Source organism: Dromaius novaehollandiae, chromosome 5, assembly GCF_036370855.1.
Source record: "Dromaius novaehollandiae isolate bDroNov1 chromosome 5, bDroNov1.hap1, whole genome shotgun sequence".
Classification (NCBI taxonomy): domain Eukaryota; kingdom Metazoa; phylum Chordata; class Aves; order Casuariiformes; family Dromaiidae; genus Dromaius; species Dromaius novaehollandiae.
Window position 1 is genome coordinate 48,868,947 of NC_088102.1, and position 23,631 is coordinate 48,892,577.

Consider the following 23,631-nt stretch of genomic DNA (forward strand, 5'->3'; position numbering starts at 1 on the left):
CTCTAGGCCAAGGTGCCTGTGCTCAGCCCCCCCTGAACTTCAGCTCCTGCGGTGTTGCAGCCAGGCCTGTGCCCCGTGATGGGCCTGCGCCTGTCCATGGGCTCGCTGGTCAGGACCCAGATCCTGGCCTGCGGGCTGACTTCCCAGCCTGGCTCAGATCTGCCTCCTCACCATGGACTTGTCTGGTGATCTGGGCCCTTGCTCAAAGCTGGCTGCCATCCCCGGGTCTGCCCTCCTTCCTCGCTGGAGGCTGTGGGACAGGCCCTGGCTGGCAAGGCCCCTGCTCTGCTGGCCCCAGCATCCCTCCAAGCTTTGCCAGCCCATGCAGCACCCTGACAACTGGAAAGCAGCCTTACACATTCTGGGTGAACACCACTAACTTTTTGGCAAGGGTTTTTCTCAGTTGTTCCTTTTGGAGATGTTTTACTTTGTGCAAATAGCCATTCATCAAAGCAGAACACTGAACCTGGGCGTTGCATGTGTGATGGCAGTGTAAGTATTAATGTCTTTGTTCTAGAAAGCATTTAAATAATTTGAGGAGTGAATCACAAAAATCGATTTTGCGAATATGTATATGTTGAAGGGAAATACTTGCATCAATCAAGGTAGCAGAGAATATTGAACGAACTCTTTCACATGTGTGTTATATGGGCACAGGACTTTCAAGGCTTAGGCATATAAACCTAGAAGAAGTTCTTGATAATAATCTAGAGCATTTTGTAAGTCTTTGGGGCTTTTCGGCAAATGGCAAAAACTTATTAGTTTTGTGTGTATATTTATTTTAGAATTTACAGCTGAACAGTGTTTTGAGGTTGCAGTTCAATGCAATATGGAAATTGGATTTGTGTAGTCCTGAGCAGCATTAGCTGAACGAGTTGTTTTTCTTCTAATGAAGTAACTGATAGACTCTTTTCAAGGTAGTATGGTTTATTCATACCACACCTTCCTTCCAAAGACTTACTCTCAAGGCTGTGATGCCTGACTTCATTAGTTTGGCTTTAACTCTGAATCCAAAGGACCTTTTACTTAGCACTTGCTCTACGTTAAGAAATACCAAAGGGTCCTTTATATTTACAGTTTTTTACAACGAGTAAGCCTCACAGGCCTTTCTTTTAAAATTAAATAAAATCTGAAGTGCAAACTATGCAAATGCATTTTGTCATTCTCCTCTCAGAGTTGCCTCTTAGCATTTTATCACAGCAAGCATGATTAGGTTAGCGTAGTGGCTTTCCCACAAGCACCTGTTGGTGCTTAAAGGGAAGGGTGAGAGAGGGGGAGGAAAAAAGCATTGATTTGTGCCTGGGAAAATCACATCCATTCTCCTTGGAGAATGACATCAGCATTGACAATTAAATTAAAATCGTCTTAAACCATGAACAAAGTGTGATCAGAAGCACTCTTTTAAAGATGAACATTTATCTGTAGCATATCCTAAGTGTTCTTTTCCTGATGAAGTAAAAGTGATGGTACTAAAACTTGAACTGAATAGAATGATAATCTATATAGCTCAGCAGGTGTCCTCTTCCAGATGTAATCTGAACATTTGAACATCTGAATTCCAGACATCTCAGTGAAGTGCCTTTCTACGGACTTCATCATCATTCATTCACTAGCATAAGGATTAATTGTGGAAAAGGTAATGGGTGTGGGTGATGGGAAAAGCTCCCATCAACAAGCTTTGAATCTAATTAGCAAATTAGTGGATTGTTACAGTCTGTGGATTTCTGATGAATTGGTGAATACAATAAACAGGAACAGTGAGTTAAATCCTTCACTGACAGCAGATGCATACAGAGTAATTAGTGCCCTTGTCATGTACCCAGGTGATGGTTTATCTCCCTGCCACAGATGCCCAGTTTTCATCATAAAGAAATCATCTAATTTATCTGCTCCCTAGATTCTCCACATGTTAAAAAACAAAACAAAACAAAAAAACCCCCAAAACTTGTGTTTTGTTTTTACTTTCATCTGTGTCCTCTATGAAGGTGGCAAACTTTCTGTATTAAGGCTTACGTTGGACTTCATATAAATTTATGTGTAGCTTTACACCTCGGAGTCTCAGTGTAACTTGTTGGGGATCTAAGTGCAACTCAATTGGAGTAAATGAAAGTAATAATGGAGTTACCAACACGGAAGCCCTTTACCAAGTTTTTTTCTTTTTTTTCTTCTTTAAACGTGGCCTCATCAGTCTGGCTTCTCTTTAACCAAGAACGCTCAGCACTCCAGCAGAATCTCTACAATTAAGGTGAAGTATTGATCCCCTTACCTAGCAGAAGCAATAATCTGTCATTTAGAGGCAGTATCATGCCACAGTCAAGCAAGTACTGCAGAAATAGAAGATGGACTAATAGCCATATTTAGCCATAGATTAGATGCAGTTCTGGAAATAACGAGAAATGCTACCTAAAACAGGTGATGTACAGAAAAGGCAAGTAATGTAAATGAACATGAGTAGCACGAGAATTTTTTTTAATAGGTAATGATGTATTGAATGGAATCACGTAAACTGAGGTGCAGAGAAGGAAGGAAAAGGTTTAATGGTTTGTAGTGGAACAAGTGGCTGGAGCCTATAAAATATGTGAGATTAGAAGAGGAGAACAAAGATGAGAATGGCTGATAGAGATGAAAAAGCAGTTGTCAGTGTGAAAGAAGAGAAGCAAAAGTACTGGAAGTAAAGACAACCTATTTTCTCTAGATAGCTTTTGGAAATACCTACAAAACAGCTACTGACAGAATAGCATCTGCAAAAATGCAATTTTCAGCTTTTACATTTCACCTGGTGAGTTGGGGGCAGGGTCCTTCACTCAGATGGAGAGCAGATGATTATCTTCCTCCAGGGACCCAGCTCAACTCTTGGTTAAAGCAGATGCCCGAGCTGTACATGTAGACTGTGACCTGGGGGTGGAGGCAGGCTGACTGCTTGCAAATATGACTGTGTTTACTTTTCTGTTGGCAGGCAACACAGAAGGTGTTTTGACTATTCATTTCCAACAAAACACAACAGTATTTTTTCCTACTTTTTAAAATTATTTCCATAGGTAGTCATCCAACCAAATCAACCATGAAAGGTGAACTAGTTCAATGAACAGACATAAAGCCTGAGTCAGTAAATGCAAAGCCTCAGGCAGCACTCCTGATGCCTTTTTTTTCTGTCGTCTTAGTAACTTGATTGCTTTGTGTATCCTGTATCACATCATCCATCACAGATAAATACAAAACTGGGTATGAGATGTTCAGACAGCTCCAAGACTGGGCAGAAGAATCCAGTATATATTTGTGGGTGCACTTGCACTAAAATTTTATGCTCCCAGGGAGTGTTCTAATGTTTCTGTAAGGTGGAGCTGAAGCAATATGGGTCTTATTTACTTACGATACAAGGATCGTGAGATGTATGGATAGGACATGGATCTTGGTTCATTTTAATGTCTACAGTGGTGCTCTTGCTTTGTGTGTGTTGGTTTTGTTTTGTTTTTATAAACCTGGAGAAAACCTGTATGTATAATTGTGAAGAATATCTGTGGAAGTTGAGACTGAGAGTTAGAAAGAAGGATTGCAAGAATAAAGATCTGTAGGTATCCATGCTTGTTTGTCCCAGTTCTGTTTCCTTACTTTGTCTTGGTTTTAGTAGCAGATGTTACTGTTTTCTAAGAAATCAGGGTGCTAAGTAAGCAATTGCAATTAATAAAAAATGAGCTATTCGTGAAGGTGGTTGGTTTCTGTCACCTCACCAGTTGAAACATTCCTTAAATAATTATGCTGAAGAACACCCTTGCCAAGTAAGTGTTGATATTACCATTTTAGAGGTAGAGAAACTAAAATAACTTTCCTGGTTGCACAAGAATTGGTCTGTTATGAACCAGGTAGGACAAAGAAATATGGATTTCTAGTGTTGTGCTGAAGAGAGCAAGAAGACAATGGCCTGTGTTCCAGCCAAAACCAACCAACCAAAACCCAAAAAAACAAACACACAAAAAATCACCCTACCATAGCCGATGTAAATTCTCCAGGGCAGAAGTACTTGCAAAAGGAGGACGAGAGGCTGAGGAAGGATTTTAGAGGTATGTGGTCTGTAATGTATGGACAATTGTACAGAAGATTTTCTGAGAGAAGGTGGTGTGACCTGTCATTTCCTTAAACAGAAAAGCCCCAAAACTTACAACCAGATGATGAGTGTGGTTTTCTGTGAGATACGCAGCCTGGAATTGTGGAAACCTTTGATCTCTACCTTTACCTAGAACCTCCCTTCATTTTATGCACTTAATTTGTTAGCTCGTTATAGGTGTATGACTGGTTGTGCAAAGCATGTATTGCCTACATAAAATGTAAAACACCTGCCACTATGCTGCACTGATGGTGTCACTGAACTTACCTAAACGATACTTTTATGGCTTGTCTTGTCATGAAAGCTTTGTGCAAGTCTTAGCAGTTCAGTTCAGCAGTGGCTTGTTTGTGTGTGTTTGATTTGTATAAGTAGTCGCATAAGTAGAAAAATCTTGCAGTGTTTTTAGAATGAAAATACTCTCCTGTATTCAGGTTGTATGTATTACACTTGAAGGCATACTTGCCAAAATGGATAAATGATTTCTGAGGAAGTTTACAAGGAAATTATGACTAAATCAATGATAAGGCTGATTGCAAAGACGTGAGGATGGCAAAGCTGCTATTTTTCCCTGCAACTGTCTTGTGCCTCTGGCACAGAGAAAATGAAATGTAAACAGTAAACACTCTCCAAGTGGACCCAGAAAAACTCTGGTATTTTTGTAATCCAGTCTCTGTGGATTTGGAGAGTTACTGCTCCCAATATAAAATATAATTTCAAACAGTTTACTGAGTTTTATATGAGGATTGTTATTTGTGAATGCCTATCCTTTTCACTAATGAGATCCGAGTGCGCTACTGTGACAATGGCCTTTCATTTCTGATCCTTCCCCAAATAAAGCAGGGTAAACTGTCAGAGACTGTTTTTGCAGGATTAATGTTGGTTTATAAATACACTGGGTTGGGAAAAAACAAAACAGAAATTAAACTGCTGCAATCTAGTTGAAGCAAATAAGTGTTTGGTTCCTTCTCTAGCTGGGTCTTACATGAGCTACCCCATTGGCTGGGCAAAGCCAACAGTATAAGCTGAAAACAAAGTAATAGGACAGTTTATGTGACAAAGAAAATTGAGAAAAGTGTGTAAAGGAGTGACTTATAATGCTGAGGCCTTTATTTTTTCCTCTTCATTTCGTTCATGGGTTCAGCAGCCGTGTAGTGAATTGATTCATCATGCAGAATTATTTCACTTAGTTGTTCTTGGGTCTCTAAGTTAATAAACAGCATGCAGCCTTGGAATAGATATTGTCATCATACTAGATAGTGTTAGATTAAATAATTTAGAGACTAAAAGGCTTAAAACTCTTTTTGATAGATCATTGGTTTAGATTTTAGAATTCCTGTCTTTGAAAATAACATATATCTGCTATATGAGCTTCATTCCTTTATTCAGAAGGCAAACTTCTCTTGTCACTCTTCTCCACTGTATGGAACCATTTCAGTCAGCCCATATCTATTTTGGTTTTTGTTAAGCTAATAAAATTGCTCCAAAATACATGCATGTAGGTTTCAAAGTCAAGAGGTAAAGAATATAGTGAAGAATACGTAGCCACAGGTCCGTTATGTCTGTGGAGCTAAAGTCTGGAACTCGTGGGCCTGTATGAGCTATATGCTGACATCTAACTGGGCTGCCTGCTCTGCTAACGCATGTATGTAGACTCAAATCCGTGGCTGGCTTGTTTGCCCAGCTCTGGGAGTGGGTTTAGGTATACCTGATCCTAATGGTGCAGATGTGTCTTTGTTCCATTTTTCTGTACGTGTGAAGCAGAACACAGATCACAGTCTCTGTAGGTATGTGTAACAGGAACTTGGTACCTCAGTGGGGACCTCGATATTATTGGGTGAAAACAGTATGTGAAAGAATTAAAGAATGGAGGACTCTATATGGAAATAAACTGTTTAGATTTTCTTCAGGCCTAGTAAGATCCCTTTCTTGTTTGAATTGAACTACTGTACTGCTATGGTTAAGATGTATTTGGCCTGCAAAGCATGAATGATGAACTATCTTTTCTGTTGTTGTCCTATTTTGGCTTCATCAGATATAATGGATTCTGCATTTCAGACAAGATTTGAAACTCAAGTTTTGACTATATGCTAGACATGAAATAGGTGCCTTTTTTCCCTAAGCTTTACTTGTTTGGCAAGATTATTTATCATTTTCTATTGTATGGTATTGTTATGTATTCACTATGATTTCATTCAGTGGTAGAAGAAATTATTCCAATATATATCAAGAGTGAAAAGTATGCTGGATCTCTTTAAAGTGAGAAGATATTGTATTAATGTCAAGAGATTATCATAATCACATTTGTTAATACCAGAACTAGAAAAGTTGATTTTAAACTTTAGCTGGGGTTGTTTTTATGACTTTTTCTGCCTTAAAGGATAACAATACTTGTTAAACACTAATATTTTCTTCTTGCAGAGAAACTGACAATGGGGGGGGGGGGGAGAGATAAGTATTGTTTATTGTTCTAAAGGCATGAAGATATTAAACTAGCTAACCAGTAAATAGTATCAGGTCAGCATGCTCATCTCATTACTGGCTTAATTACATCTGTGACTCCTCAAGTTCACTTAGGCTCAAGTTTAGCACCCTGACATCCCCTGTGGGTGGTAGAGATACTTTAACAGAATGCAATTGTGCTCTTCAGCTTGGATCATTCAGCAGGTCTGACTGGGGTCCAGACTCCGCAGTTCTACTCCACCTACAATTATGACCTCCACAGTCTATAATCAAAGAGTTTCATCAAGAGAAAGTGATATTTATTTAGTACAAAAGTATCTTCAAAACAGTGCATCTTAAAAACAATGGTCTTTCTCCTAAGTCCACATTTGCCTGTAAGTATCTAAATATCTTCTATGAGGTTATCTAAGTATCTTCTACCTTAAAAAGACTAACCTTCTATAAAGGCCCTTCCAGGCTTCCCTCTCTTTCTGCTTGTCTTCCTGTCAGAGCTCACTGATACCATACCTGACAGACCCAGGCAATTCTTACATAGTGGCAATAAAGTCATTTTTTAACTCTTTCTTGGCTTTGAACTGCTCTGGTAATAGACAGTTTTTCTATTCTGTGGATAAGTGACTTAGAAAGTTATTAGCTTTCTCATTTTTCAGATGAGTTCCAAACTTGGATATTCTTGTGTGGGAAGTCATCCTGTGTTTTTTTCCTCCAACCCCCAGTATGACTGAGGCGTAGCGACATAAAAGAAACAACTGTATATCATTTTACAATATCTTCCACTCCCTGATCCAGCCCTATACAGTGTTTATAAATTTATTGTATTTTTGTATTTATTAAATATATCCTATCCATTTAAGAAATTAAGATTCTGTGCTAACCGCATAGCAAGAGTAGGAGAGGGGCTTCATAACAACCTGTTGTAGTTTGTATCTGTATGTTGTAGCAAGTCATTATTGCATGAATGAACATAGCACTTCTAAAGGACCTTTGCTCTTAGGAGGAAAGAGTAAAACAATGGTTAATGTTCCCATTGGCCATGTTCTCACCGGCTGCTGAAGCAGACAAGCAGTCTAGACTTGAGTAACTTGCTGGTCTAATTGCTTACAGTTGTATTCATTAGTGGGTGTTTCAGCAATCACTGGGAATTACATGGAGCGAACCAGGCTAATTCAGTTACATAAACGATAAAGAAAATTCTTTACCCTGCCTCCCCCCTTTTGTGTTTTAAGGCAAAATTCAGATGAAAGGCAGACTGATTTACATAACCTTCGTGCTTCCCGCAGCTCGACAGCTTCATGGCAAGACTGCGTTTAGTAAGGGATCCTACTCTATTTAGATAGACTCTTACTATGAAATAACATTCAGAATAGCATCATAGAGGGACTGGTGTCTCAGGAAATTGGGAATGGGATAATAAGATGCTTATTTGTAGTCACTATCATAAATCCGTCCTAGTGTAATAACTAAGAAAATGTATCCTGGCAGGAAATGAGTGGTGGTCTCAGTCCACTTACACAGTGGGCAAACATCCACATTATGGATGCAGTCATCACAGCTGTACTAACTGGCCACATCATTTGGAAGTTACAGGTGGATAAAAGCAAAAAATTAGTGTTTTGTAAAGACTAAGCTATACTTTCATTCCTAAAAAGAGGTTCTGTTCTTATTAAAATGTAGGTGGTGGTCTGGAATGGTCCTGCATATGCAATACTGCTTCTGTGGCTAAGCATGGTGTCCATAGTCTCAGATGCTACAAATGCCATCAAACATCTTGTGTTCATGCATTGTATATTTCAAATTCACTTAAAATTTTTGAGTGATGCTTGGCTGTGCCTATCTGGAATTTGAGGTTACTGTGAGAGGTTAATCTTGGTACTTCATGCAGTTCATGGAGATATCTAAAGCAGGATTTAAGTTCTAAGCAGGAGCAACCCCTGATCATATGAGCAAGTACCTTTTGCCATTTCATTTCTTATAGGCAATAAGTTACAGTTCTTAAAAACAGAAACTGACTCCCAGCTTTGCATCCTTGCCAAAGATGTTTATTTGCTGAGACAGAACTGCTCACAACACAGATAGTTTTGACTGATCAGTCAAAATCAAACAGTATTTGGAACTGGAGGGGATTTCTGAAAGTGCTGAAATACCCCTTTTCAAAACAATTTTATACACTTTATTTTGAAAAATTAGTAAATTTAGACCAGGAAAAACAAAAAAATAAGATCACGATTTCAAAGTAGAAGGCTTCAGTTGTCCCCAGCTGGACCTTGTTGACAAGTGTTTGACATTTGGGTTAAAGTATTTTTGAAATGAGAAATGTAATATAGGAAAGAAACATAGTAAGAAAAAAATTCTCATCCAGCTCCTGCAATTCTTCTATGACAAGATATTTCAGTATTATTGAAGGAGGTGGCCTTAAATGTGTGGGAGGGTAATGACCCCTTGGATCTGATAAGTGAAGCAGCTACCCATTACAGAGTTGACAAATATTAATGCATTCATTTAACTATTGAATATGTTTAAATAGAAAGAAGTGATTTAGACTTAGTCATATCCTGAAATACACATTTAAGACAACCTTCAAGTGTTAACTGTAAAATACTCTAATTTGGTATTTCGAGTGCACCACACAATGTTCTTGTGGAAGATTGTGACACTAAAAGGGTCTGCACTTTCTAGCCATATGGCACCTTAGGAGGCATACAAGCGTACTATATCAGACTTCCTTTTCCTGTAACTAGACAAAAGGCAAGTAAGTATTCACAGCATTCACAATGTCAAAAGGGCTAAAATGAGAACAGAATTCCCCTTTTCAACCCAGCAGATTGTATCTTCCCCCAGTGCTGGAAGAAAAAGCAAGATTCCTCACTAGAGTGGTAAGATGCATCACTTCTTGGGTGTGCTGGTAAAAAGAAAGACAGAAGGCAAAAATAAAAAATCAGAACTACCCAGTACTCTTGCTTTTGGTCCTCTTGACAAAGTGAAAATTAAAGTAAAAATAGCGTGGTCAGCTTGATTGAATTCATTTTTCATTTTGTTTTCAGGGAGTTTCTTTTCAGGACTAGAAATTAAAAGATAATTTTCTTAAAAAAATTAAAAATTAAATCTGAATGTAAAAATTGCTTATTACTTTAAAAGTCATTTTTCAAATCAAAATTAACAGCTGATTTTGATATGAGTTCACAGCTTCCCTTCTCCCCAAATTAATATAGTACTGACTAAAAAAATCCAGACGTTGCCATGAGCCGCCTTCTTTTTCTTAACATGAATCTACAGCCTTTTGTCAACTGTCAGAGAGAGATTACTTAACATAACTCACCATCACAAAAATAATTAGCTTATTCATTAATCAGATAACACACTTACTAAGCTTCTTGCTATCTGATAGGAGAATATTAATTTTTTCTGAAAGAAAATGTCACTTCCCATCTTTAATATAATGGAGACACTTGTGTTCACCCCATAGCAATATATTTCTACTTCCTGGCTAACCACATTGATATAGGTGTTGGAATTGAGGAGAAATAATTCTCCAGCAAGAAAGACATTAAATAAGATGTTTAAGTGGAAAGACTGTGAGGTAAATGGAAATATTTTCTTGTCTGTTCATCTTTTGATGTTGGCTTTCAATATCTTTAATGAAATACAAACTTATCTGGGTGTAACTTTTTTTAGGAGGAGAGAAATACAATGTTTAATGCTCTGTGAAACAGAATGGGAACTGGGATCAAACCTCCTTAAACACCTTATGATCAGCTGTTCTGAAATTTTAATAGAACATCATATGTCCAATTGGCTCAAAGAACTTGCAGCAAGATAAACTTTGCTCTGACTTAAGTTTGGATCATAGATTCCTCAAGAATTGAACCCTCTCGTAAATGAGAAAGCTGAACTGTATGTTTTTGGTAGTACAAAGTGTTCTCAGGAGATTTTATCCGGAGACAAGACCTCCGCTGTGTGATGATGTCCCAGTTGCATGAGGAGCTTTGACAGGTTGTTTCTTTGGACGGTAGGACAAGGAAGTGCTTTTAACGTAACTACTGTCAGATGCTGCATCAAATCTATACCAGCTCCTGACATCTCATTTTCCCCAACTCTTGTGGTAGCAGGGAGAGGAATGTCTCTAGTGTTGAGCCTGCTTAAAAACAGCTTCTGATGTGATCTTTTTGCAGCCTAACTTCTTTTGGCAGGTGTCATAATTTCTTGTTGCTAAGCTTCAATGCCAAAACTGGAAGAGAATCTAATACCTGATCTGTCGCATGCTACTGTACAGAAATAACATGTATCACAGCTATGCACTGCTGCTTTAATTATTTACTGCCTAAATCAGTTTGTACATCCCTAGTTATACTTCCCGTTCAGTATGCAAAAAAGCCCTGTGCATATTTAATGAAATGTTTCTCATTTCTCACATATCTGAAAGTATTCTCTTACAGGAACCATAACTAATCTCATAATCCTAAAAAGTATGCAGTCTGTTACTTCTTACACTGCAGATGTTTTTCACCAATGACATAGGTTTTACCTTTTTTAATTATTATTTTGGTTTGGTGGTGTCGGTTTCACACCCTTGCGTAAATACTTACACAAAAGTATTTCAGTGAATAAAGTTTGAAAAGCATAAATTCATCACCTTTAGTGGAACCATGTCAGTACTATTGGCATATATGAAACTAATAGTTTAGGTCATATGAGAAAGTTGCTGTATTTTTGTGTAAGTGTACACATAGTGAATCTATACTTTGAATGTAGATGCCCCCTTCAAACAGCTGGAGAGGGCAGGATCCTGGGGCAATGGCTAAAAGCTGCTAGCTGTCTAGCAAAAATAATGTTGAGGGTGGCTAGCTGAAGGATTAAATATTTACTTACTGTCTTCCTTTCCTCCAGTTGTCTTGGTATTAGAAAAAAATATGTGGTGACTCCTAGCATTTACCAGGAAATGTTCAGAAATCAGTGGCCCTATGGCATCACTTGTACTTTATCTTTGGCTTTTTGACCGAACACAATGATAACTACAGTAACATGGAACTGGGGAAAAAGCCTAGTGTGCAAGTAACTGTAGAGTCTCCTGCTAGAGCTACTTTTGTTAATAGTCTGTCAGTATTTTCATTATAAGCTCCCCCACCCTGCCATTTTCAAGGTTTATGTTTCAACCATGAAAATTCCCTTATGGTAGAAGCTGATGTACAATATTTTAACTTGGGGACAATTTTTTAATCATCTTTTGTTTCACTATTTTAGCTTTATGAAACACTTCAAAACCTTCTCTATACTATAAAGCAGCTACACCTGTTCAAAATAATCTCCCCTTGCTGCAATTAAATGAATCCCTGGAATTTAACATAGTTTTACTTCATCAGATCATTCCTTTTAGTTGCTCGGCATATTTTTTATTAGCTTAGTCTAAAATCATAGCATGTTTTTTTTTTTCCTATCTGTAACATTGGATAATTGCTGCAATTATGCAATAATTGTCTTACTACTTAAACAGTTTGAACGTTTTAATACAGAAAGCTTTCATTGTTTTCTGTGTGTGTATGTGTACACACAGGCAAATTATCACTCAACTTGTAAAGTAAATAATGTTATAAAGCACTTTGAGGTCATTGTAAAAAGCCCCAGGTTTAGACACTAACCAGTTAGTGCTAAAACATGTGACAGGCAGGTTAGAATGATTTTGGATAAGAGATTAAATAAAGAGTACATTTTCTTTTTTAAAAAATAAGGAAAAAAACAGACTTGTGAAAAATATTGTGAGCTACGGCATAAATGAAGAATTGGAGGGAGCAAGAAAAGAATTGCTTCAGAACAGTAGCCTTCAGCAATATACTCTATTTCACTGAACTGGACCAAATTATCCAATGATTATATTCAATAGCCTGTCGTGTCTAAGGAGAAAACAGAATGTTTACAAGAAATGAGATTCTGGAGGAATAACAGTTGGCTTAAATTGAAGAAAAAAGAAAGATGCTGATAAAAACAGAAAACACAAATAAGAGGACAAGTTGTTGTCTCTAGCTTTCACAAAAGGCAAATAGTCTCCATTTCTCAAAGCTTTTGAGGTTTAAGCTTCCCATCTGATTCCTTGGTAAGCTTTGATGTAAACTCTGATACACCTTCAGTCACCATTTTTTTTTATGCTTTATTTCAGCTTCAGACTCTCTTAAGAAGTCTTGTCCTTTCCTCTAGCATAACAACCAGGTTACAGTAAGCCCTAGCCATCATATCCAGAATGACTTCTATAGTTCATAGTATTTGAAATGTGAAAACAACAAATAGTGACAGACTGTTTAGCTTCTTCCTACTTAAACCACCATGCTTTTAGTCTTTTCCTGGCTCCCCATCAAATTCCTCTGCTATTTTGTTGTTGCTTCTAAAAGTAATCAATCTTCATTATATTGAAGACCAAATTTGGCTTGAAAGTGCCAAAACTTGGTTTGCTCCTGTGAACCACTGGGATGACTGAGAAGCATTCTCACAGAATAGTTGGTGCTGGAAGGGATGTCTGGAGATGATCTTGTCCAACCCCCTGCTCAAGCAGGTTGCCCAGGCCTTGTCCAGTTGGGTGTTGTGTTTTGAATATCTCCAGAGATGGAGACTCTACAGCATCTCTGGACAACCTGTTCCCATGTTCAACCACCATCACAGTGAAGAAGTGTTTTCTTGTGTTCAGATGGAATTTCCTATGTTTCAGTTTGTGCCTGTTGCCTCTTGTCCCGTCACTGGGCACCGAGTCTGGCTCTGTATTCTTTACACCTTCCCATCAGATATTTACACACACTGATATGATCTCCCTGCCCTCTCCACCCTCTCCATGAGTCTCCACTTCTCCAGTGAAATCCCAGCTCTCTCAGCCTCTCCTCATATGTTCTAGTCCCTTAATCACCTTGTGGCCCTTCGATGGATTCGCTCCAGCAGGTCCATATCTTGCTTGTACTAGGGAGCCCAGAACTGGACACATTACTCTGGATCTAGCCTCACCAGTGCTGAGGGAAGGGGAAGGATCACCTCTCTTGACCTGCTGGCACTGCTCTTCCTAATGCAGCCCAGGAGGCTGTTTGCCTTCTTTTCTACATGGGCACATTGTTGGCTTATGGTCAACTTGTTGTCTGCCAGGACCCCCAGAGCCTTTTCTGCAAAGCTGTCTTCCAGTGGGTTGGCCCCCAGCCTGTATTGATGCATGGAGTTATTCCTCCCCAGGTGCAGGACATGGAATATCCGCTTGTTGAACTTCATGAAATTCCTTTCTGCCCACTTTTCCAGCCTCTCGAGGACCCTCTGAATGGCAGCACAGTCCTCTGGTGTATCAGTGTCTTCAGTCAGAGATTCATCTTCCAGTGGAGACCAGGCCAATTTGGCATGCAACCATCGTTAGGAAAAGTTACTTCTCTTCCTTTCTCTTTAAAATTATCTTTCAAGCATTGCTGGTATTGACAAGGAAAAAACATTTTTGTCTCAGTTGTCTTGTGTATTCCTTCAAGCTGAGTTTTAACCCACAGCAGGATGAATATCATCATCATATCCATGCTGGGATTTTGCTGTAGCTATTGATTATATGTGTAAAGCCCTCCATGGTGAATAGTGACAGTGTAAAACACTAAATAGTTCTAACACAGTAAGGCTGTGTCCTTGGTGGAATTAACATGTTAGAGAGATTCACCAGTTTTCTGTCTGTTGTTCTGTAGAACGTCAGAAGTTCTGAGAGCACTGGGTGAAATCTGCTTTATTCCAAAGGCCGATGTAGTGCTACCTTATCCTTGTGTGGATAGTTTATCAAAATCTCAAGCTCTCTTCTGTCTCTCCTGTTCTCTCTCTTGCCTTTTTTTTTTTTTTTTTTTTTTTTTTTTTTAAATGGTACTCCATCATCACTGTAGCTCTCTAACTAGGAGGAATAAGAAAAAGTTCCAGGACACTGGTATTTGAGACTGGCGAACTATGACTAAAGTCAAGTAAGCCAAAAGCAGCTTTTCTGTGATAGTCTTACAACAGCGTGCTTAGCACTTTCCCCTTGTTACTATCTGGAGTGCAGTAGAGTATGAAGATCATAATTTGATACAAATATATCTTATTCTGTCACAAAATGCATTTTCAAAAAGGTTTACTTGTGTGTGCTTGAGAAACAGAAATCCTAGAGCTGTTGTAATTCAGTGAAGTCTTCCATTTGCTTTTTCCCTGCATTGGTGTAATCCACCTCCGGTCTGTGCCCTGGAAAATGCTCAAGTGCCATTGCCAGGCTAAAGTGTGTTCATAACTTTTGAAGCCTTCATGGAGAAGGGCATAAATTTTCTTTATTCATTCTCATAAATTAAAAAAAAAATCATTGACCTCAGGAAAAAACTGACCAACCCTCAGAATCAACAGTGAAATGGATGTAGTGAGCTCTGTGTGTGTTGTGTACTTACCTGAGACCTTGCAGATGTGGGTCTATTTGTATCAGGCATGGGAGGGAGAAAAGGCAGCGGTGAGGAGCTGGACCTCACAGCTTGCTTGTGAGATGGACTGGAGGGAACAAAGATATTCAATATTAGCCACATAGAATGTCTAAGCCAGTAACGTTGAATAGGATGGAAAGAGGGATGCACAGCTCACATACATCAGAAAGAAGGTCATGCTACAGGTTGTCCCAGAGACAATTGCAATTGCATTAGCAGTGCTGAGCTTGACATTAAATGTCATGTTCAATTGCAGCTTATTTAAGGTGATGCCTGTGGCTGTAGGAGTGGTGAAAAGGCAGATGAATGCTTTATCTAATAATAACTGGGAGATCAATGGGAGTTTGGCCAAACACTGCTGAAAGGGATAGAGAAAAATGTATCCACAACTTTGTGTCAGTAAGCTACGCTTTTCTATCTGAATCTTTGATTTAGTTTCTCTCTCTTTCCATCTATCTTATTATAACAGAAATACATAAGCTCATCTTATTATAACAGAAATACATAAGCTCAAAGGTGAACAAAACACTTTTAAAAATGATGCACAGGGAACAACGTGTGTGTTTTTCGGAGTGGGAGGGGAGGCAGAGAGGGAGAGGAACTGAGTGGTTTAATCAATCACTTGTCTCTGTTTATATTTTATGTAAGGAGCCTCTGATTTGCTATTTCCAGTAAAAGAGGATTCCGTCTGCATCAGTTGCAGCAGAAGTTGTGTATGGCATGCGTAACTGCTGAAAAACAACTGTCCTAACAGGTATTTTGACATCTAATATATTTGTTCTATTAACTTAAGCTTTTCACCATTCCAGATTGTTTAAAAAGTATTTCTAAGAGTATCTAGGATTTCCCAGATGGAAAGAAGTATAATTCTACATACTTCCAATTAATATTGAGTACCTTATGAATATACTGTGGAGCAGATATCCCCACATGCAGCAGATGTTTCCAGATGTCCAAGTGTCCATTAGAGTTTCTTCTACAAAATTGCTGGACATCTAGAAATTCTGGGCAAACAAAGAAGAAAAACCCTCTAATTACACTTGGACAAATTTTGCAATGGGGAGAAAAAAAAATCATTTCTGTAAGCAAGGTAGCTCTAGATGAAGATCTGCAGCACTGTCCTAGGTCTGATATCGCTGATCAATCTGCCGAAGCTCAGAGACTCTCGTGACAAGCTAAGGCAGGATAACTCAATGTTTCTCTCCTGTTTTGTCCCTCTCACTAAGTGGCAGCGTAAGAAGTGGGTGGATTGTACAAAGTCAAAGATCAGCCTTGAGTGCTCATTTTGAAGCCTGCAGTTTTGTAGTGCTGGTAGTCGGGCAGAATTGTTGTGTGTTATGTCCTCCCACCTGTTCCATGTTACTGATGTGTGTGATAACAATCATGATTGCAGTGCGGGCACCTTGAAGAGTGCTGGAGTATGATTTTGGAATTAGGCAATCATACATGACCAGCATAGGCTTAGGACCATCATTATTGCTATTTCTGCTGAAGTACTGATGAAAGATTCCAATCTGAAAAAAGGCTTCATTATACTAGAAAGACAGATAATGAATTCCCTGCCCCAAAGAACTCCCAATCTGAACTTTAGATAAAACATGACAGGAGACTAGACCAACAAAGAGGGAAGGGACAAAAGGTTAAGCTATCACTAGTAACAGGCGCGAATCCATAAATTACCTGTAGCAGTGATCTCAGTAGCAACAGGTGCTACAAAACTAACGGATGCCAGATGTTAACAGTCTGTGGGGAATCAAGGAAGAGGCAGGTTGTTAAAAAGTTTTTTTAAATGGATAGCATGTCACTTGTATGAAAGTATAAGGTTCTGGAAGTTATCTGTGGGAAATATGAATTGGCAAAGTTAGTATTATTGGGGGAGAGAAATCTGGAATATAGCAATACAAAAAAGAGATCGTGATCTTTAGATGCTGTAATGTGAGAATGGGAAATTTGTTTGCTGCTATGCAAAAGATGGATATAAAAGTAAAATGGAAAGATGAGTACAACAAAGTTATGAAAGTGATTTTTTGAAAGAATGCCCATTTTGAATTAATCTAAGGTCAAGGTTAGAGGAATTCAGGTCAGGGTGGAAGAACTCAAGGATCAAGAGACAAGATGAAGAAGACTGGATAAGAGCTTTGCTACTCTATCAAGATATGAACAACCACATATTCAGTACATTGCAAGGGAAAAAGTAGACTGACTTCCAGCTGAATGCTTTAGCAGGACAGCACATATTTATAGAATTTGTATCAAAAATCCTCTTCCTGCTCCTTTCACTGAGGCTGATAAATTTCATTGAAACTTCAATTGAGAAAGTAAGGATAAGTAAGGATTTCAGGTGGGGTTGTGGGAAAGACCCTGCTCTGCCTGTTTCAAAGTGACCTGGGGTGAAAATTTCAGGTGGAGGAGGACTTGACTGTAGCTTTCCCGCATGTCAGGCCTGTATCCTAGCCAGCAAGCCATGGAGTGTTGGGAAGCCAAAGTCTTCACTTCTGTGGAAATATTTTAAAGCTTTTGTGTGCTGCAGAAATACGTTAGAGCATTCCGCAGTTTGCTGTTTTGAAGGCTGAGGTAGAGATGACATCCAGGTTATGAGCTGAGATGATGGAAAATTTACTATATCCTTTATTCACATCTGATTGCTCCCAAAGTCTGCATATGAGCTTTATGGCAGGAAAAGAAATAGAACTCAATTTTTAGGGAATCAAACCTAGCAAACTTTTTAGTTCAGTTCCAGTTCAAATTCAGCTGTGACTGAAACTGTTCTGGTTCAGTTCTAGTTCTGGCTAATAACAGTTCATTAACGTAGCTTTGCTAAACTAGAACTAGATCACCGTAGAAAATACATCATTAAGTAAAAAGAGTCATATGAGGGACATGGAATTAAAAATATAGTTTTGTCTAGGGGAAGATTATAGCTCCTTCCTTATTCTGGTAGAACCTGGTTACTCGTTGCCTTTCCAGTGCAACACCACAGCTTCTCTCCAAGTTTTTCAGGCTTTATAAGGGCTGGACAAGAAGCCATTGCACCAGGCTGTACTGGAAATATGAGTGATGCTCACGTGGTAACTGGACACTGAGGGAGAGTGAGTGGGACACTGATACACCCTGGGAGCCCTGTCTTCCTCTCCTGTCTGGTAAATCCTGTGCTGAAATGCCTGAAACAGAAGTGTAGAGATTCATACATATGTGCATGCCCGTGGCTATGATGTGTTTGTTCAATGCCTGTCAGCAGCAGAGTTCCTGGCAGGAATCTCGGGGGGATGAGCCCTTGCAGGCGCTAGCAGAGTGTTCCTGGCAATGCAGAGTTCGCCACCCCGAGAGACAGGAATAAAGAGTATGAGGGCTCACTTCAGCGACAGTGTTTTGAATAGAGTTCACTTTGACAATGAAAAATCTTCAAAGTGAAGATGTCCTTGAAATCATTTGCAGATCAGTGCGATATAGTATTAAAAGGTGGGTATGATGGTATCTCTTGGGGAACTAAACTTATTTTATGACTTGTTCAGGTTTTGTACAGGCTTTTCCAAGGAACAGAGCTTTTTGTTCAAACCATTATTCTCTACCAGAACTGAAAACAATTTTTTGCCATCCAGTTCTAATCAGGGTATAACAAAGGCTTTAAAAGAACAGTTCAGATTAAGTTGTGATTTAAGAAAAAAGGAATGGTTTGAAACAGGTGCTGTCGTTCTCCAGTTTGTTGAAACTAATTAGTTAAAAATCGTTGTTACCTTGCCAAACTGTAGCTCTGGAATGTGTTGCTTACCTTATTGTCATCAGAAAAACACTGGTCTCCTATAAAAACTATGGTTTCTATTATAGATGTTGGGTACAGTTGTTAGAAGGAAAACAGATAACAGTAACCTCAAATTACAGTAAGTAGATTATCTGTGATTTCACTTTTGAGGCTTGATTAAAGAAGTTTCGATTTTTGTGACATAGCTTTGAACCAAGAATAAATCTGTTTAAATCACAGATGCTTAGGAGCACATTGGAAATACAAAGTAGCATGTTTGATGTTATTAAGCATAGCTTTCTGGTTAGAGCTCAGGATTCTGCAAAAGTTGTGAGGCCCAGGCGATTGTCCTGTAGTCTATAGTCCTACACCAGCAAGTCCTGTGGTTCTTATTTGTAAACATTATACACGTCTGTCTCTAGTCTGTACCTTCCCTGCATGATATCCATCCTTGAATAATGAGTAATTAAGTTCTGAAGTATTAACTTGCAAACGTAAAACACAGATTTAAAGACTAATCAGATCTAAGGACGAAAACAAATGCATCTGGTTGCAAGGTAAAATGTCAGCAACAGCAAAGAGAAAATATGGTGTGTTTCTAAAATAATTCAAAAATACATATATTTTTTCACTTTTACTCTGAATCAGATCTTATCAGTGCTTCCTGGGGATGTGACTACCTAGGTTACATTTTCAGTGTTCATTTTCAGCCCCACTCTTGGATAAGTGGTTGTGGAGTAACTGCAGAAGGAGGACCTCCTGTTTCCTTTCCCTTGGTCTATCTGTGATGCCTGCCTGCCTGCCTGCCTAAAGATCTCTCACCTCTATTGTTCTTTCTAAAGAAAAAGAGTAAAATTCACAGGAGTAGTTGTAGTTGCTGAGAAGGGCAGTATTCAAAATATTTTCCCTCCCACTCTCACACAGATAATTTAGCCAGGGAGAGGGATGAATGCATATGTAGAGAGCAAATGCACAGGCAATTTTCCTAGTGCGTCTAAAGAACATTCTCTGTAACAAAACATTTCCAGTGAAAATTGACAGAACTTCTACCTTGAAAGCTAAGTCTGTCTTGCTCAAGATTGACTTTGTTTATATCATCCTACCATGCTTTTCCTAGTATAATTGTAATGGATTCATACAATAAACTTGATGAACTAGTCAGCATTCGAATTCAATCTACTCAACACCTATTCTCCTCTCAGCTACACCAATGACATCCTAGTATAATTCCACTAATATCAGATGAATTGCCTGTGAATTTCATTAATATTTATATTTACTAATAGGTTTTTCTGACCTTCTGTATATACTTACTGAAATGGAGTTTATGGAGTGACTTTTTTGCCTCACTGAGGTCAAGAAACATTTTACTATTGCCTTCAGCTAGCACTGATGTGAGCTAGATGGGCATGTTTTGTGTCGCTGAGTGCTGAACAATTTTACCTGCGGAATCACTGACGTTTCTTGTCTAGAGAGGCAGTTTTAAGCTTGGCTAAATATGTAATTGGCCACTGTTATCGTTCTATTATCAAGGTACTGCTTTGTGTTTGAGTAATGTCCTCATTTTGTGAATATGTATTTTTCCTTAATGCCTTTGTAATACACTTGTAATTGCCTTTATCCATGGGGAATAATTTTTCAAAATCTTTTAAGTTCTAACTTTTTTTTCTTCTATTCAGTACATTTTCAGAAGTGTTCTTTTCATATTCTCAGTATTAGGAGAAATTGAAATTCAGGAGAATATCCTTGCCATCAATTTTAGGTTACTTCAGGCATCTAATTAATGGACTCTAATGTGACTCAAAATATGGAAATTTAGGTCCTAATGTAGTTAGTGGAATCAGTTAAGTGCATCTAGAAGTTGATTTAGAGCATTTACGTTATGTCAGAAGGCAAAATACCTCCTCTGATTCACATGTGACCAAGTAACTTTATCTGAAGATACGTTATAAAAATAGCTGTTTTTTTAACTTTAGTTTTTTGAAGCTACTCTTTCAGTTAAAAAGGAAAAGACATTGTATTGTGAAGAGGTGATTCTGTTCTTTGAGTTTGATAAGGAAGCAATAAACTAGTAACTTCAGCAGTACAAATAACTTGCATTTAAAGAGCTGCTTTTATTATGAAGTTGTGCATGATCTTGATTTTACTATTCCTATTTTCCATCTATAATAAGAGTTTCATAAGATATAATGCATTAGCAAATAATAACACACTAATCAAAGCCTGTTGTTAAGAAGAAGTTATTTGGAGTTTAATAGAAAAACTTATTACTGTAACAACTACGTATTAAAAAAACCACAATCCTTCCATCTTCAGTCAAGAGTTAGCATCACTGAGAGGAAAAAGGATTTAGGTGGAAGTCACCAATATCTTTTGCAGAACACTTAACAACCATCAGTGTTTTCCTGAAATATGGAGGAGCTTAAATAGTATACTTTCTGTGTGAAAATCTTTTGCACCTCTGAATATGTTCAGACTGGAGGCTTTTGCAGTATATGCACTAGGAGGGCAAAATGTATATATATATTTATGATTCATAATGATATTCTCCTGTTTTAATAATGGTTTCAAAATCATATTCTAAAAGAGAATAAGCTGAAAAGTTAAAGCATGATAAAAGTTTTTAAATTGTAATTATTTTTTTAGATTCTGCATAAACACATTTAAAGATACTATAACCAACCATGTTTCTTTGGCATTTCAGATTTACCAGTGGGTGACAGAAAACAAAACCTTTTTTGCAATTTCTTTAACTAAACAGCGTTATCTCTCTGTTTATCTCGAATTTATCTCGAGAATAAAAGTTAGCAAACAAGGGAAACCAGTTCCCTCCAAGAAAAGATTTCAGAATATATAAACTTAATTTCATAATCAGTGGTACACTAAGCAAGGGTTGTGAATTGTGAAAGTAGTTTGCAGTGAGTTAATGCAGTAAGAATAAAGCTATAATAGTTTGAATAACAAATATAATAATGAAATCCAGATTTTCCTACTAGGAAGTGTTTTATTTAAATAGTGATATTTCTCTGTTTCATCTTTGCTCTGCTAGGAAATTACAATGAAAGGGTCTATCCCATGGAAAAGCCAGTGTTAAGGACATCAGAATCGGACCCTCTGACATGACGTAAAATTTTTGAATCGGTACTGAGAATGAAAGTATTACTATTCTTGCTGCTCTGAAGCCAAGCTAAAATAAGCTAAAAATCTTTTGAAATGTTGGCAGAAAGTAGTAAGAACAGAAGTTTCTAGTTTCTGAATCAATTGCAACACTTATAATCAAATATGTATATGTGGCACATTGTGGGCAGACACAAGTAAGCTTACTGCTTTCCGTGTTAACTGGAAACCACGTGGATTTAGCGAGCATGACGTTGAGCCCCAATGAGCAGCGCCAAACCCGATGCACTACACCTTGCCTGTCAGGAGGGTTTACTGTCTTAGAATCGGTATCCCATTAATTGTGCTTTTGTAGTTTCTGTGTGGGAAGAATGAGACAGCTTTTTGTAATCATTGGTGGTTTAGAAAGAGTTTTATAATGCTACTAACATTCACGTGTTAATGCTGAGATGCAGGGTTGTAACTGGGAGGAAGGGGTTTTGAGGGACAGGCAGAAGTGAGAACGCGGGTATGCTCTTTGGTCCGATATGTCATAAATGATATTGCCTGTGTACGAAGGCAAGATACTGCAGATGAGACAGCAGCACCTGATCTGACCTGCTCCAGAGTTCTTCCAGGACTAAAGAATGAACGCTCTGCCTGAGAGAGTCCCCGTAATCACACCCAGAACAGCAATTTTTGTTTTCTCGTTTAAGACGGGGGAGTTATGATACATTACTGCCTACTGATCCACTTCATGTCCCGGATAGATGGAGAAAAAACCTCTTTAGCTCAGAGCTATATCTGTGAATCACTCATATTTGATGGTAAAACCTTTGTCTTTAGTTGCAGTTTTTCCTAAAATGGTGATTGCAAGACTTGGCAATGTTTTGCAACTGTAACACCCTAGGTAATGAGAATCCTCCTGACTTTTTCAGCATGTTTTATATAGTCTGAGATGCCTAAATACCAGCGTATCAGCCTCCAGCTGAGTCACTAACCGGAATGATCTAAGAATCCATGACTACTTCACAAGCTTCTAGTCCTTAATGTTTTTATCTCACTTTATAGTGAGATCGAGAATCCTGAATGTCTCGATTTAAAGTTCTCCATGCTTGCTTGTTATTATGGGAGAGCAACAAGTGTTAACAGCTCTGGAAATGAGACTGCACAGGCAGGGGTACCAGAGGTAAGGTTAGTCTAAATTCTGGCTAAAGTAAGGCCGAACAGTAATAGTAAGCAAACACTGAAAGGCGCCTCTAGATGTGGCGATTCTCCCTCACTGGAAGTCTTCATATGAAGACATTTTACTAAAATATGAACTGCAGCTGAAGTAGAACTGTAGCACAAAAAGCACCGGAGGAGTCAAAATAATTGATCTAAGGTGTTGTGTTGCATAGTGATGAGGATAACATCTGTTCATAAAGTCCTTGCTCATCTTGTGGCCATCGTTTGTTTTCAAATCTGAATGTTTAATCTTTATCGATTGACTTCTCAGTGTCGAGAAGTCTCAGTCAGTAGATCTCAAGAGAGACTTCAAATTCTTTTTTCTGTTGAAAGCAACATTGACAAACTAATTGCGGGAGGGGGAAGTTCTTAATTCGCGCTGAAGTGTTTTTTTCTTTGTTTCTTTGCTCTGGCTCTGGTTTCAACAGTAACTTTGTTCTGCAGAATTTTATCAGGACTTGAATTCTACTTTACTGTGATTGGGATTAGGATGGCCATTTAGATGAGATGGCTAAGAAACATGCAGGTGAAATAATCCTGCTGTTTTAACCAAGGCTGTACAAGAAGTCTGAAGAGCA

At 38.4% G+C, this 23,631-nt stretch overlaps 1 protein-coding gene across 8 annotated transcripts in view; it reads left to right on the top strand.

Moving 5' to 3' along the window:
- Positions 1-23,631, top strand: part of LRRC4C (leucine rich repeat containing 4C) — a 546,204-nt gene that overhangs the window by 351,857 nt on the left and 170,716 nt on the right. For 7 of the 8 annotated variants that reach the window (XR_010389425.1, XM_064512763.1, XM_064512761.1 and 4 more), the window contains one exon: positions 15,640-15,745. The exons of the other annotated variant lie outside the window; for it this stretch is intronic. The gene's annotated coding sequence lies outside the window, so the exon portion shown is untranslated. The remainder of the gene's footprint in view (positions 1-15,639; positions 15,746-23,631) is intronic. 8 annotated transcript variants of the gene reach the window in all.